Source organism: Sus scrofa, chromosome 16 (genome assembly GCF_000003025.6).
Source record: "Sus scrofa isolate TJ Tabasco breed Duroc chromosome 16, Sscrofa11.1, whole genome shotgun sequence".
Classification (NCBI taxonomy): Eukaryota; Metazoa; Chordata; class Mammalia; order Artiodactyla; family Suidae; genus Sus; species Sus scrofa.
The window spans coordinates 1450172-1463142 of NC_010458.4; the positions used below are offsets into that span (position 1 = coordinate 1450172).

Here is a 12971-nt window from a genome sequence, read left to right on the forward strand (position 1 = left end):
TTGTTTTAATGAGCATATGACAGGGAAGGGAAGATTAGTCAAGAGCAGGGAGAACTAGTCACTGTCAGAGGTGGCAATCTAAAATCACAACCCTTAGGTGGGTAGTTACGCCACTATCCTAGCTGCTGAGTTGTAAATAACTGGATCTGCACATGTTTTTCAGCTTTTATAGTATGAGTGTCTTTGGGGAGCAAACAGATTTCTCATCACGAATAACCACAAAGTAGTTGGCTACTAGGAGTCTGGGTCGTATTGTGACAAGAAATCAATTTTGCAAAGAGTCAAATGTATACACTTCTGCTCTTATAAATCATTCCAGGCCCCCTACTCTCCTGCACTGCAGTGGCCCTACCTTATGACAAGCTCTCATTACCCTTGGCCTGCACCACCACCAGGCATGTATAATTGGTCCCCCTGACTCCAGTTTCTCACGATGCTAGGACATTTTAACACACAGCTTCCATTCTAAAAATACCACTTGTGTTCTTCATGCTTACTTTCCCTTTTATCCCCATGTCCCCTCCTTTGAAAACCTGTCCTTTCCAACATCCCAGACAGTCTCATATCTCATATATTTCTTCTCCCCATAAAGAAATGTCCTACTTCGACACAACTCAGACCTTTGCTTCCACCGAACAGCACAATTCCTGGGACTTACTGATGCTTCGTGTAATTCCTTTCCTTCCAGCTCTGCATTTTTAGATTTCCCTAGATGTCCTTTAAGCATTTCAAAATCACCAGGCACATTTATTTCACCTTATCTCTGCCAGATATAAGGATATGTTACAAAGTAACAGTTCTCGAACTTTGGAGTGTATGAGAGTCAGCTGGGAGATTGGTAAAGATACAGAAGCCCAAGCCCTCTCCTTAAACCAGTGTCTTCTTTCCATTTTTTATCGACTCTCCCAGTAAGGATTCTGATATACATGGACATTTGAAAGATACTGCTGTGGATTTATGGGAGTTCCCTGGCAGTCTAGTGGTCAGGACTCAGTGCTTTCACCACTGCAGCCCGGGTTCAATACATCAGCCCTTTCACCACTGCAGCCTGGGTTCAATCCCTGGTCTGAGATCTGCAATCAAGCCAACACAAGGTACAGAACAAAAAGAAAAAGACAGTGCTGTGGATTTCGGGTATTATCATTCAGCTATTTCAGAAAGCTTCTGTTTTGAGTTACTTACTACTTAAATTCTGTATTTCAGAATGAAAGTCAGACCCTAGAACAGACTTACCCAACTCATATGCCACTCCCTGAAGCCTATCTGGAAATGTATTTTTAAATTTTTAATACTTTTTGCTATAATATGAGAGTATCAATATTAAGTATTATATTTTATCCAATTATGATACACCTTTTTCACATTTTAATGTCTTGATATTAGATTATGTTTTAAAACCTGCATCTTAAAAATATTTGTCAGCACCTTTCCTTTCACATTAGCATCAGATATAATGGTGCAACTTACAATCAAAATTTAAAGAAGGTCTTACTGTAACTCAAAGATAAGAGAGACTCTGCAACCAAGTCATTCAAATAACAGAATATAAGTAAGATGGTAGAAACAGACAACATTACAATGACTCCTTGAATTCAGTCTAGGACATTCAAACATGAAAGTATAAGAGTGAAACTGGTGATGCAGTGTTGAATCACCTAGAAAACTGAAATCCTTTCTCCCAAGACTCCATCTGGTCCATCAAAGAGCCGTGAAGGGAAGGGGCCTGGACCACATTTCAGTTCTGACTTTCTTCACTTGTAAGTCACCAAACTCAGGTTCATCACGAGAACCTTTCAGAAAATAAGAGTGTTCCAGAGTTCCCTATTTCTGCATAACAAACTACGCCTGACTTGGTGATATTAAACAATGACAGTTTTAAAAATTACTGCTACATATCATGGCTCCAAGGGTTACCTGGGCTCAACTAAGTGGGGTTCGTTGGGGTGCTGCTTGTGGCTGTGGTCAGGTGATGACTGACTGAGGACCAGAGGCATCTCACATACCTGGTGCCTGGGATGAAAAGAAATAGCTGGGAGCAGGAACATCCAGGTTCCTTGGGCATCTTTCTCAATCTCTATGTGGGCTGTTTATGAGGTCTCTCCAGGATGCTGGCTTCTGCTTATCAGATTTCTTACATGCAGGCTCAGGGATCCAAAGGTGGGTGTTTCCAGGGAGAGAAAGAGACAGAGATAGAGAGAGCGAGCCTGTGGAAATTGCTTCGCTCTTTATGACCCAGCTTAGGTATCTGCTAAGTTCTCAACATCATATTTATTAGAACTGAATCGCTAAACCCAGTCTATATTCAAGGGGAAGATAATTACATTTATGGATATGTTTTAAAACTGCCACAAAGCGGCATTTTAAATATGTGATCCTTCTCTGATTAAAGTCAAGCCTTCCATTTTAAACAATCCCTACTGGGAAATTTAATCACGGAAAAATCTGATAGTTTTTATTCTGCAAAAAGTTATAAAACCCACTGCATTATTTTTGACTAAGAGGAAACAAAAAACCAGAACTACATGCAAGGATTATTACAAGGCAAACAGAAATCTAAACAACCTAAAAAGAAAATTCACAGATCTATAAGTAAGTTGCTCCTAAATACAAACTGGATCAATACAAAATCTCTCAACAAAGTTGCTTAAAATACCATAAATAATGTTTCTGTATGAAATATCCATTGTGCACTATCAGGTGTTGAAAACCATTTTCGAAACATGCTAGGAAAGGATTTGCGTCCCTCAGAATTAATTATCTCAGATGGTTAGTGGAAGATTTTATTTCTTATCTATGTGCTGCATCCACACAAACGTGAGGTGTACTGACCAGAATAATCAAAACAATAAATATGTTCTCTGTGCTTTGTGTTCAGTGAAATAAGCATTAAGTGGACAATGCCCATTCTCTACGATTCAGACTCAGGTTACAAAACCTGCACACTTGGACTCAAATGCTACAAGCTGACCCTCCCCCACCAAGCAGTTCTGCGTTACTTCATGTTAAGATCACAAGTACATGTGCATCGGAATCCATGCTGTTTAGGGTAAAAAGTCTCCCGAATTAGCATTCTGAGTTTTATTTTCATTGAGAAGTAGGCACAAGGGGGAACCACAGGATTAATAGGAGGTAATATTGGTAAATGTATTCAACTCCAAGACAAGAAACACCCCAAATCTATCTGTCCATGTACCATGAATTAAAGTGATTTAGATGCGCCACTTTTTTTTTTTTTCTTTGCCATTCCCACGGCACGTAGAAGTTCCCAGGCCAGGGATCAAACCTATGTCACAGCAGCAACCTGAGCCACAGCAGTGAAAAGGCTGGACCCTTAACCTGCTGAACCACCAAGGAACTCTAAGACATTCCACTTTTTAATTCACATACTTATCTTGAAAAGCAGCCACCAACAAACTTTAAAAATATGTTTACAGTGTAACAGACAAATTCATGACACAAAATATTTAAATTAAGATATTTCATGACAATGGTATTAATGAAATATATTTTCTTTCTTCTTTTTTTTTTTTTTTTTTTTTGTCTTTTTGCCTTTTCTAGGGCCACTCCCTCTGCATATGGAGGTTCCCAGGCTAGGGGTCAAATCGGAGCTGTAACCACTGGCCAGAGCCAGAGCCACAGCAACGCAGGATCCGAGCCGCGTCTGCAACCTACACCACAGCTCACGGCAACGCCAGATCCTTAACCCACTGAGCAAGGGCAGGGATTGAACCCACAACCTCATGGTTCCTAGTCGGATGCATTAACCACTGCGCCACAACAGAAACTCCAAAATATATTTTCTTTTAAACATTATCTTAGGTACCTGAAATACATTATTTCATTGAATTATCATCATAAACCTACAAGGCCATGATATTCTCTCAATTTTACTTCTGAGAAATCTACTGTACAAATCACCCAATTTTCTGCAAATGTCCAATGAGTCATTTCAACTCTTCACAACCAACAATAATGAAAAAAGCAGCAAAATATCCTTCCAACAGGCAATCTTCACCCTCTCATTTCTTGCTAGACTTTTTTTGTCTTTTTAGGGCCACACCCACGGCATATGGAAGTTCCCAGGCTAGGGGTTGAAACTGAGCTGTATCCACTGGTCTACACCACAACCACAGCAACACCAGATCTGGGCCACATCTGCGACCTACATCACAGCTCATGGCAACACCAGATCCTTAACCTACTGAGTGAAGCCAGGGATCAAACCCTCATCCTAATGGATACCAGTCCAGTTTGTTACAACTGAGCCACAAGAGGAACTCCTACTGCTAGACCATTTTAGAAACTCTTTTTTTCTCATGCCAGTCCTTTACAGAATCACTGCCATCAGCCTTACAAGGGCATCTCCTTCCCAGATCAGCAACCAATTAATCCCAGACAAAAAAAAAACCCAGAAAAAAACGAAAACAGAATCTAGTGAGACACTGGGTCCTCCCTAGACCCATAAGTCACTAACGGTCAAAGAATGAATTAAATTTGGAACATGACCGATTTATACACAATGGAGTACTACTCAGCCATAAAAAGAACAAATAATGCCATTCACAGCAACATGGATGGAGCCAGAGACTCTCACGCTAAGTGAAGTAAGTCAGAAAGAGAAAGACAAATACCATATTAAATCACTTGCATCTGGAATCTAATACATGGCACAAATGAACCTTTCCACAGAAAAGAAAATCATGGACTTGGAGAACAGACTTGTGGTTGCCAAGGGGGTGGGGGAGGGGGGTTAGTAGATGCAAACTATTGCCTTTGGAATGGATGAGCAATGAGATCCTGCTGTATAGCACTGGGAACCATATCTAGTCATTTATGACAGAGCATGACGAGGATAATGCGAGAAAAAGAAAGTATATATGTATGTGTGACTGAGTCACCTTGCTGTACAGTAGAAAATGGACAGAACACTGTAAACCAGCTATGATGAAAAAAATACAAATCATTTTTAAAAAGAGCAAGAAAAAATAATGTTTTTTTATTTTTAAAAATAAAATAAATTTGGAACATGAACACTGAATTTAAGCCTTTAGTTAATTAGTTCAGTAAAGATTTTTTACTACACACTCTGCCAGGCACCAGAAAAAAAAAACAGTTAAAGCTAAAAACGCCTCTTCTCCCAGACACTCTATTCTAGAAGTTGAGGTACACAAAAAGTAAATAGAAAGTAAAGGGGTGGTGGTGGTAAGAAACAGACATGAAAAAGGACAAGCTATGGAGAGTGACCCTGGCAGGGATGGCCTTTCTGTGGGGAGGGGGAGACATTTCAGCAGAGGTGACATTATATATTACAAATTATCTAGACACTGGCCAGCTTTCCTTGGACAAATCATAAAACCGTTTTATGTCCAAATTTCCTAATCTATAAAGTTAGGGATTGGACTAGAATGGCACTTCATGGACCTCCAGGCTCTTAAGTTCCATCACTCTTAAGAGTTTCCATTCAAAAGAAAGCCTTACAGTCAAGAGTTTGCTCTACAAACTTATCTAAAGACCCTATGATTCCAATGGAACCAATATTATCAAGCTACCACCATGCTGCATCTCCTATGAACCTTTCCTGCCTAGAGACAAGCTCTGCTCTCTTTTTCATCTAAAAAGGCTGTTTAACTAGTAAATATTGTTATAAAATGAACACTTGTTTATTTTGTTTTGTAAATCCCTATAGCGTATTTATTTAGTAATTGGAAGTTTGTACCTTTTGACCCCTTTCATTTATTTTGCTCCCTGCCCCCCAACCCCTGGCAACCACCAATCTATTCTCAGTATCTATGAGCTTGTTTAGCTTGTTTTGCATGTTTTTTTTTTAACATTCTACATATAAGCAAGATCATATAGAATCTGTCTTTATTTGTCTGACATTTCACTTAACATCATGCATTCAAGGTCTTGCCATGCTTATGCAAATGCCAAGACTTCATTCTTTCTGCTGGCTGAATAATATTCCATTACACATATCATATTCTCTTTATTCATTCATCCACTGATGAACATTTAGGTTGTTTCTATATCTTGGTTATTATAAACAATGCAGTAATATGGGGATGCACATATCTTTTCAAATTAGTGTTTTTGTTTTTGTCATATAAATACCCAGAAGTGAAACTGCTGAATTGTATGGAAATTTTATTTTTTATTTGTTGAGGAAATGCCGTACTTTTTCATAGTGGCTGCACCAATTTACAATCACAACAGTGCACGAGGGTTCCCTTTTCTGCACATCCTTAACAACATTTGTCATCGCTTGTCTTGTTGCTGATGCCCATTCCAACATGTGTGAGTTAATATCTCAAGGTTTTGGTTTGCATTTCCTAATGATTAGTGATGTTGAGCATCTTTTCATGTACCTATGGCCATCTTTATGTCTTCTTTGAAAAATGTCTATTCAGATCTTCTGCCAATTTTAAAATCAATTTTTTTTTTGCTATTGAATAGTAAGAACTCTTTAGATATTTTAGATATTAACCTGTTTATTGGATATATGATTCACAAATATTTTCTCCCATTCTGTAGGTTGCCTTTTCATTTTGTTAATGGTTTTCTTCGCAAAGGTTTTTAGTTGGATGTACTCCCACTTGTTTATTTTTTGCTTTTGTTGCCTTTGCTTCGGAGTCAGATTCAAAAATTCACCATTCAACATCAACTTACTGTTGATGTTTTCTTTTAGAAGGTTTATGGTTTCAGGTCTTACACTCAAGTCTTTCTCCCTGTGAGCTAAGTTCTGTGTATGGCATAAGACAGTGGGCCAGCCAGTTTCATTCTTTTGCATGTGGCTATCCAGTTTCCCAACATTATTTATTAAAGAGACACCGTAGACACACTATTTCTCAACATTAGCAGGAGTTTTCAGGATTCCTCATTAACTTATCTTGTTGATCAGATAAGATATCTAATTTGTTGAATTATTTACTGCCCAAATTCTCATAACCTGAAAAACACTAATTAATGAAATGAATTTCAATGCAGAAAACCTGACCCAATGAAACGAAAGATGATCCTGAGTACAGGGTATCAGGAGTGGGGATTAATTACATAAAGGGTGGAGGCAATTCCGAATGCACTGAAGAACTGGAATCCACAGTGGCCTCTTAAGTCCTTTGATGATGGGCTGAATCCCGTAAGATGTACCAATAACAAACCAAAATTCTAAACTAGGGATTAGGAAAACCAAATGAACAAGAATATCACGGTGAGACTGGGTAGCAGCACATACAAAGAAAAACCCCATCAGTGTTTTAGCAGTAAGAAGTACAAGCTGGGATAGTTTAAAATAAGAGATTCTTGCAAATGGTCACCCCAGGCTCTTGCTCCTAAAATTAGGTCTCTGGACCAGCTCTATCAGTATACCTGGGAGCTGATTAGGAGTGCAGCATCTTGGGACCACTCCAGACATACATAAACAGAATTTATAGATTAAAAGGGTTCCCAGGTGATTTTGTATGCACAACAAAGTTTGGGAAACACCATCTCAGGCTCTTAACCAGGTCAGACCAGGTAAAAACATTACTCTAGCCTAGAGAGACTCAACCTGCAATGCAGGAATACCTGTAATCACACATCAATGAGCTGTAGATCAGTTAAACCATGACAGGGGACAAGCTCAAGCCTCTCTAAGTATCAGATTATTCAAAGGCACTGGGGATGTTTTGTTCAGAATGTGCTCTGCAATAGACAGTAGCCACTAGCCAATGACATGCAAATATTTAGCACTTAAAATGAAGCTAGTCCATATTAAGCTGTTAGGTAAGCATAAAACCCCTACCTACAAAAACTTAGAAAAAAATGAATATAAACCATCTCTTTAATAATTTGTATATTTAATATGTTGAAATAATATGTTGGATGTGTTGGGTTAACTCAAAACTTCTAAAATTAATTTCACCTCTATCTGGGTGTTTTTTTTAACCTGCCTTACCACAAATTGCCTATGTGGCTCCCATTTTATTTCTACTATACAGCACCGCTTCAGAGACACCCAGAAATAGGCATAGGAATTTTTCTCAAACATGTGAAGTATGGAAGAATCTGCTTCAGACCGAACCAAGGACAGAACCAGGACTTTATGATACACGATTAGGAACAGGTAAATCCCTTGTTTTCCAAAACGCCAAGTAGGGAATCTTATTCCTCCCACAGATTCATCACTGACTCTGAGAGTCACACAAAAGTTACATTTATCTTCCAAAAAATTTGAAAAGATGACAGAAAAAGAAACAGGAAAACCTAACGACCCATTAAAAAAAAAATGGTATCACTTATATGTGGAATCTAAAATATGGCACAAATGAACCTATCTACAAAACAGAAACAGACATGGAGAGCAGACAGAGTTGCCAAGGGGGAGGAGGAGGGAGGAGGATGGACTGGGAGTTTGGGGTTGGTAGATACAAATCATTACATTCAGAATGCATAAACAATGAGCTCCTGCTGGACAGCACAGGGCACTAGAGCCAATCTCTAGGGGTAGAAATACGATGGAAGATAGTATTAAGAAAAGAGTGTGTGTGTGTGTGTGTGTGTGTGTGTGTGTGTGTGTGTGTGTGTGTGTGTGTGTGTGTGAATGCCTGGGTCACTGTGCTGTACGGTGGAAATTGACAAAACACTGTAAATCAACTATACTTTTGCTTTTTTTTTGGCTTTTTTTTTGGCTTTTCTAGGCCCGCACCTGCGGCATATGGAGGTTCCCAGGCTAGGGATCTAATTGGAGCTGTAGCCACTGGCCTATGCCACAGCCACAGCAACAGGGGTTCAAGCCATGTCTTCAACCTACACCACAGCTCACCACAATGCAGGATCCTTAACCCCCTGAGCAAGGCCAGGGATCGAACCCACAACCTCATGGTTCCTAGTCAGATTCATTAACCATTGAGCCACGACAGGAACTCCTCAACTATACTTTAATTAAAAAAAAAAAAGTGCACTGTGAACAATTCCAGATGTATTCTCTCCTCCTCCAGGAAAGAATTACGACTCACTATTTTCTCTTTGGATAAGGACTGATGGAGGTACAGATAGGCAGGAGCATGATCAGAGGACCCAACATCCGTACTTGTGGAACATTTTCCCGAAGATGCCACAGACCTTCACTATACATCCTTGTGGATAACTACACATCACCTATTAGAACCAACACTGCTGGGTTAAGACCATCAAGCTTCCCAGCCAGCCTGCCTCACTACTGCAGAAGAAAAGAAATGAATACAGCCTCTCTGTTCCCATTAACCTGGTCAACAATACAGGATGAAGACTGACAATAGGTTAAGGAAGGTATGTCTATCTCACCACTGTAATGCTGAAGATAATACCAAAAAATAACTCCCTTTCTTGATTCCAAGACAAAGCTACAAAATTCTGGCTCATATTTCAGATTTAAATAAGTCATCTTCTAGCAGCCTATTAAAATGCTAAGTGATTGTTTGTGGTCTAACAGATGGACTCTGACCCTATTTAGATCAATGAAATCTCAAAAAGTAAATTTTTTCAAGGGCTGTGTGTTTGGTGTGAACAGACCTTGCTTTTAAAGAGAAAAAGTATTATTTGAGCTGGCACAGAGAATCTTAAGAGCCATTGAATCCACCTTTGAATTATTAAATATCAGTGGCCCAAACATACATACAGACAAAGCATTCATTGAAAAAGATACGTGCACCCCTATGTTCACTGCAGCACTATTCACAATAGCCAACACATGGAAACAACCTAAATGTTCAGCGACAGATGAAGAGACTAAGAAGATGTGGTACATATACACAGTGGAATACTACTCAGCCATCAAAAGGACAAAATAATGCCATCTGCATCAACATGGATGGAACTAGAGACTCTGATACTGAGTGAAGTTAAGTCAGAAAGAGAAAGATAAATACCATTATTATACCACTTACATTTGGCATCTAATATATGGCACAAATTAACCTAGCTACAGAAAGGAAATGAACTCATGGACATGGAGAAGAGACTTGTGGTTGCCAAGAGTGAGGGGTAGGGAGTGGAAGGGACTGGGAGTTTGAGGTTAGTAGATGCAAACTATTGCATTTGGAATTGATAGGCAACGAGATTCTGCTTACAGTCCAAGGAACTATATCTGATCACTTGTGATGGAACATGATGGAGGATAATGTAAGAAAAAGAATGTATATATGTGTGTGTGTGTGTGTGTGTGTGTGTGTGTGTGTAAGTGTGGGTCACTATGCTATACAACATAAATGGACAGAACATGATAAAGCAACTATAATTAAAAATTTTTTAAAATCATCAGTAGCCCAAAGTGATTCAAACACTGTTGTCCAGTTCAGATTTGGATTCAGGAGAATTCAGTTTGAGTCCTACTTTTCATCATGATGAAATTATGAGATTTTTATTTGCTCAGCACTTGACAAGAGCACTAGCTAGAGTATTAGCATTCCTCTCAGCTCTGTTCTCCGAAGTCCATATTTCTATGTAAATGGAAGGAAATTACCCAAGAAAACTCATATTTATACAAATAAAGCCTATGTAATACTTAAGAATGAATAACCTTACAGAAATATTTTAATATATATTACTAAGAAGGATGTGCAATGGTTCCCCAAAGACTTTTTAAAATTTATAAAGCTATTTATCTTGAATACATTATGAATACTCCTAAGTAAGGAATGGAGAGACTAAAATACACACACGCACACACAACATTCCCTGCCAGATTCCGAAGTCTAATATTGCAACTCCTGAAGCAAATTAGGATATGCATTTGCAGATTGCCATTAAAATGAAAGCAATCTCCTAGCTATAATTATTTCACTCATTCTGCAAATTGAGAAATCTGTTACAGCATCAAGTAGCATAGCCCAGAACATCTATCTCACTGTGTTTTTAATTGTGGAACTACTGGATTTATGGAGCACCTGTTGTTTACTTTAACCTCAACTCTTTAGAGATGCTGTATGTTTATCCTGTTGCCAGCTTTCTGACACATTGATGGTTTTTCGAAAATCTCAATAACTGGTTCCTTTTTCTTATTAATTCAGCTGGAAAACTACTTTCTTACTACTGAACAGCATGTCTGGTAAGTCTTGTTCATGTTTTTAATCAAGCCTCATGAGAAGTTCCTGAAATGAATTTATAAGTGGGAAGGTGAACAACAGAGAGTGATCCTGTAACTGACTGGGCGCCACTGCCCTCATGTACAAGGGCTGAAGTGTGCTCAGAACGGGGTCACCTAATGTGGCATGTCCAGTGGGTCAATGACCGAGGACTGACCAGGGAGCCACTGCTGTGTTAGAAAAGTTGTTCCAAAGTGGAAACAGCTTTTTTTGGTCCTTAACTTCAAGGTCATGGAATAGCCACATCTGTTTTACTACCATCATGAGTATGACCCACTAGTTAGTTTTATAAAATCAGAGCCGTACAATGTCTTTTTTAAATGTTAGTGACAAACTAATTAGTCAATCTAAGAAAGAACTGGAAAATTTTATTTGAGCCACATTTGAGAATTATAACCTGGGAAGAGCATCTCAGAAAGCTCTGAGAACTGTCAGAAATCAAGGCACAGTTACATAAGTTTTCTGAGACAGAGAGCTGCACATCAAATGATGTACTATTAACAGTTTACACAATCCAGATCTAAGTGTCATCCTGGTGGGTTACGTGACCCCTTATGAGATTAAGAAAGAATGTTATCTTTTAAGGAGTTGTCTTGGTGCTGGGAGTGTTGCTGTTTATGGCTGAGCAGGTATTCCTGACGATGGGGGAGGTTTGGTCAATGTATAACACAGACACACAATGGACAGTGGGGGAAAGAGGAAGCCAAAGGCCAGAGAAGAATTTCGATGTTTAAATTTTTTCCCATTTTTCCATTAAATACGAATTTTATTTCACATTAAAAACTTCTCTATCACTTTTCCCTAGCACAATTCCACCAAATAGTAGGACCATGATAAATATCTGTTAAATTAATAAATAAATCTCATCCACTGCAGGTAGTTGTTACAGGTTTAATGGTGTCTCCCCTAAAATGCATTTATTGAAGTTCCAATCGTTGGTACCTCAAAATGTGACCTTATTTGGAATCATGGGCATGGCAGATGTAATTAGTTAAATGAGATCAAGCTGGAGTAGGGTGATCCTCTAATCCAAGGTGACTGGTGTCCTTCACAGAGGAACCCCAAGTGAAGAGAAGACATGAACACAGGGAAAATGCCTGACAAACATGAAGGCAGAGACTGGGGAGATGCAGGAGAAGCCAAGGAACACCAAAGAGTGCCAGCATCTATGGATCACAAAAGCCTGCCAGTATTGATGGAACACCAAAATGCACCAGCATCTACAGAACACCAAAGTTTGCCAGGATCTACAGAACATCAAAATGTACCAGCATCTATGCAACACCAAAATCTGCCAGCATCTACGCAACACCAAAGCGCCCCAGCAACTACCAGAAGCCAGGAGAGGTGCAGGATAGATTCTTCCTCAAATTCTCAGTAGTCCTTTGACCCTTGATCTTGGACTTCTGCCTCCAAGAGTGTGAGATAATAAATTTCTGTGGGTTTTTTGTGTGTTTATTTTTTGGCAGCTTTTTTAAAAAATTATTTTTTAAGCTACCCAATCTGTGGTAGTTTGTTACTGCAGCCCTAGAAAACTAATATAGTAAACAAGATAAACTATGACTTGACGTTTAGAAACAAAAATAGATATTTCAAATTTGAGTAAAATCAATAGTATATAAAAGCAAAAGCAAAGATTTTCTTTTTTTATTTAGATAATGATTTTTTTTCTGTTATAGCTGGTTTACAGTGTTCTGTCAATTTTCTACTGTACAGCAAAGTGACCCAGTCACACATACATGTATATGTTCTTTTTTCTCACATTGTCATGCGCCATCATAAGTGACTAGACGTAGTTCCCAGTGCTACACAGCAGGATCTCAGTGCTAATCCATTCCAAAGGCAATAGTCTGCATCTACTAACCCCAAGCT

At 38.9% G+C, this 12971-nt stretch overlaps 1 protein-coding gene across 5 annotated transcripts in view; it reads right to left on the reverse strand.

The window, feature by feature from the left end:
• Nucleotides 1-12971, reverse strand: part of CTNND2 (catenin delta 2) — a 1013144-nt gene that overhangs the window by 941542 nt on the left and 58631 nt on the right. The window lies entirely within an intron of this gene.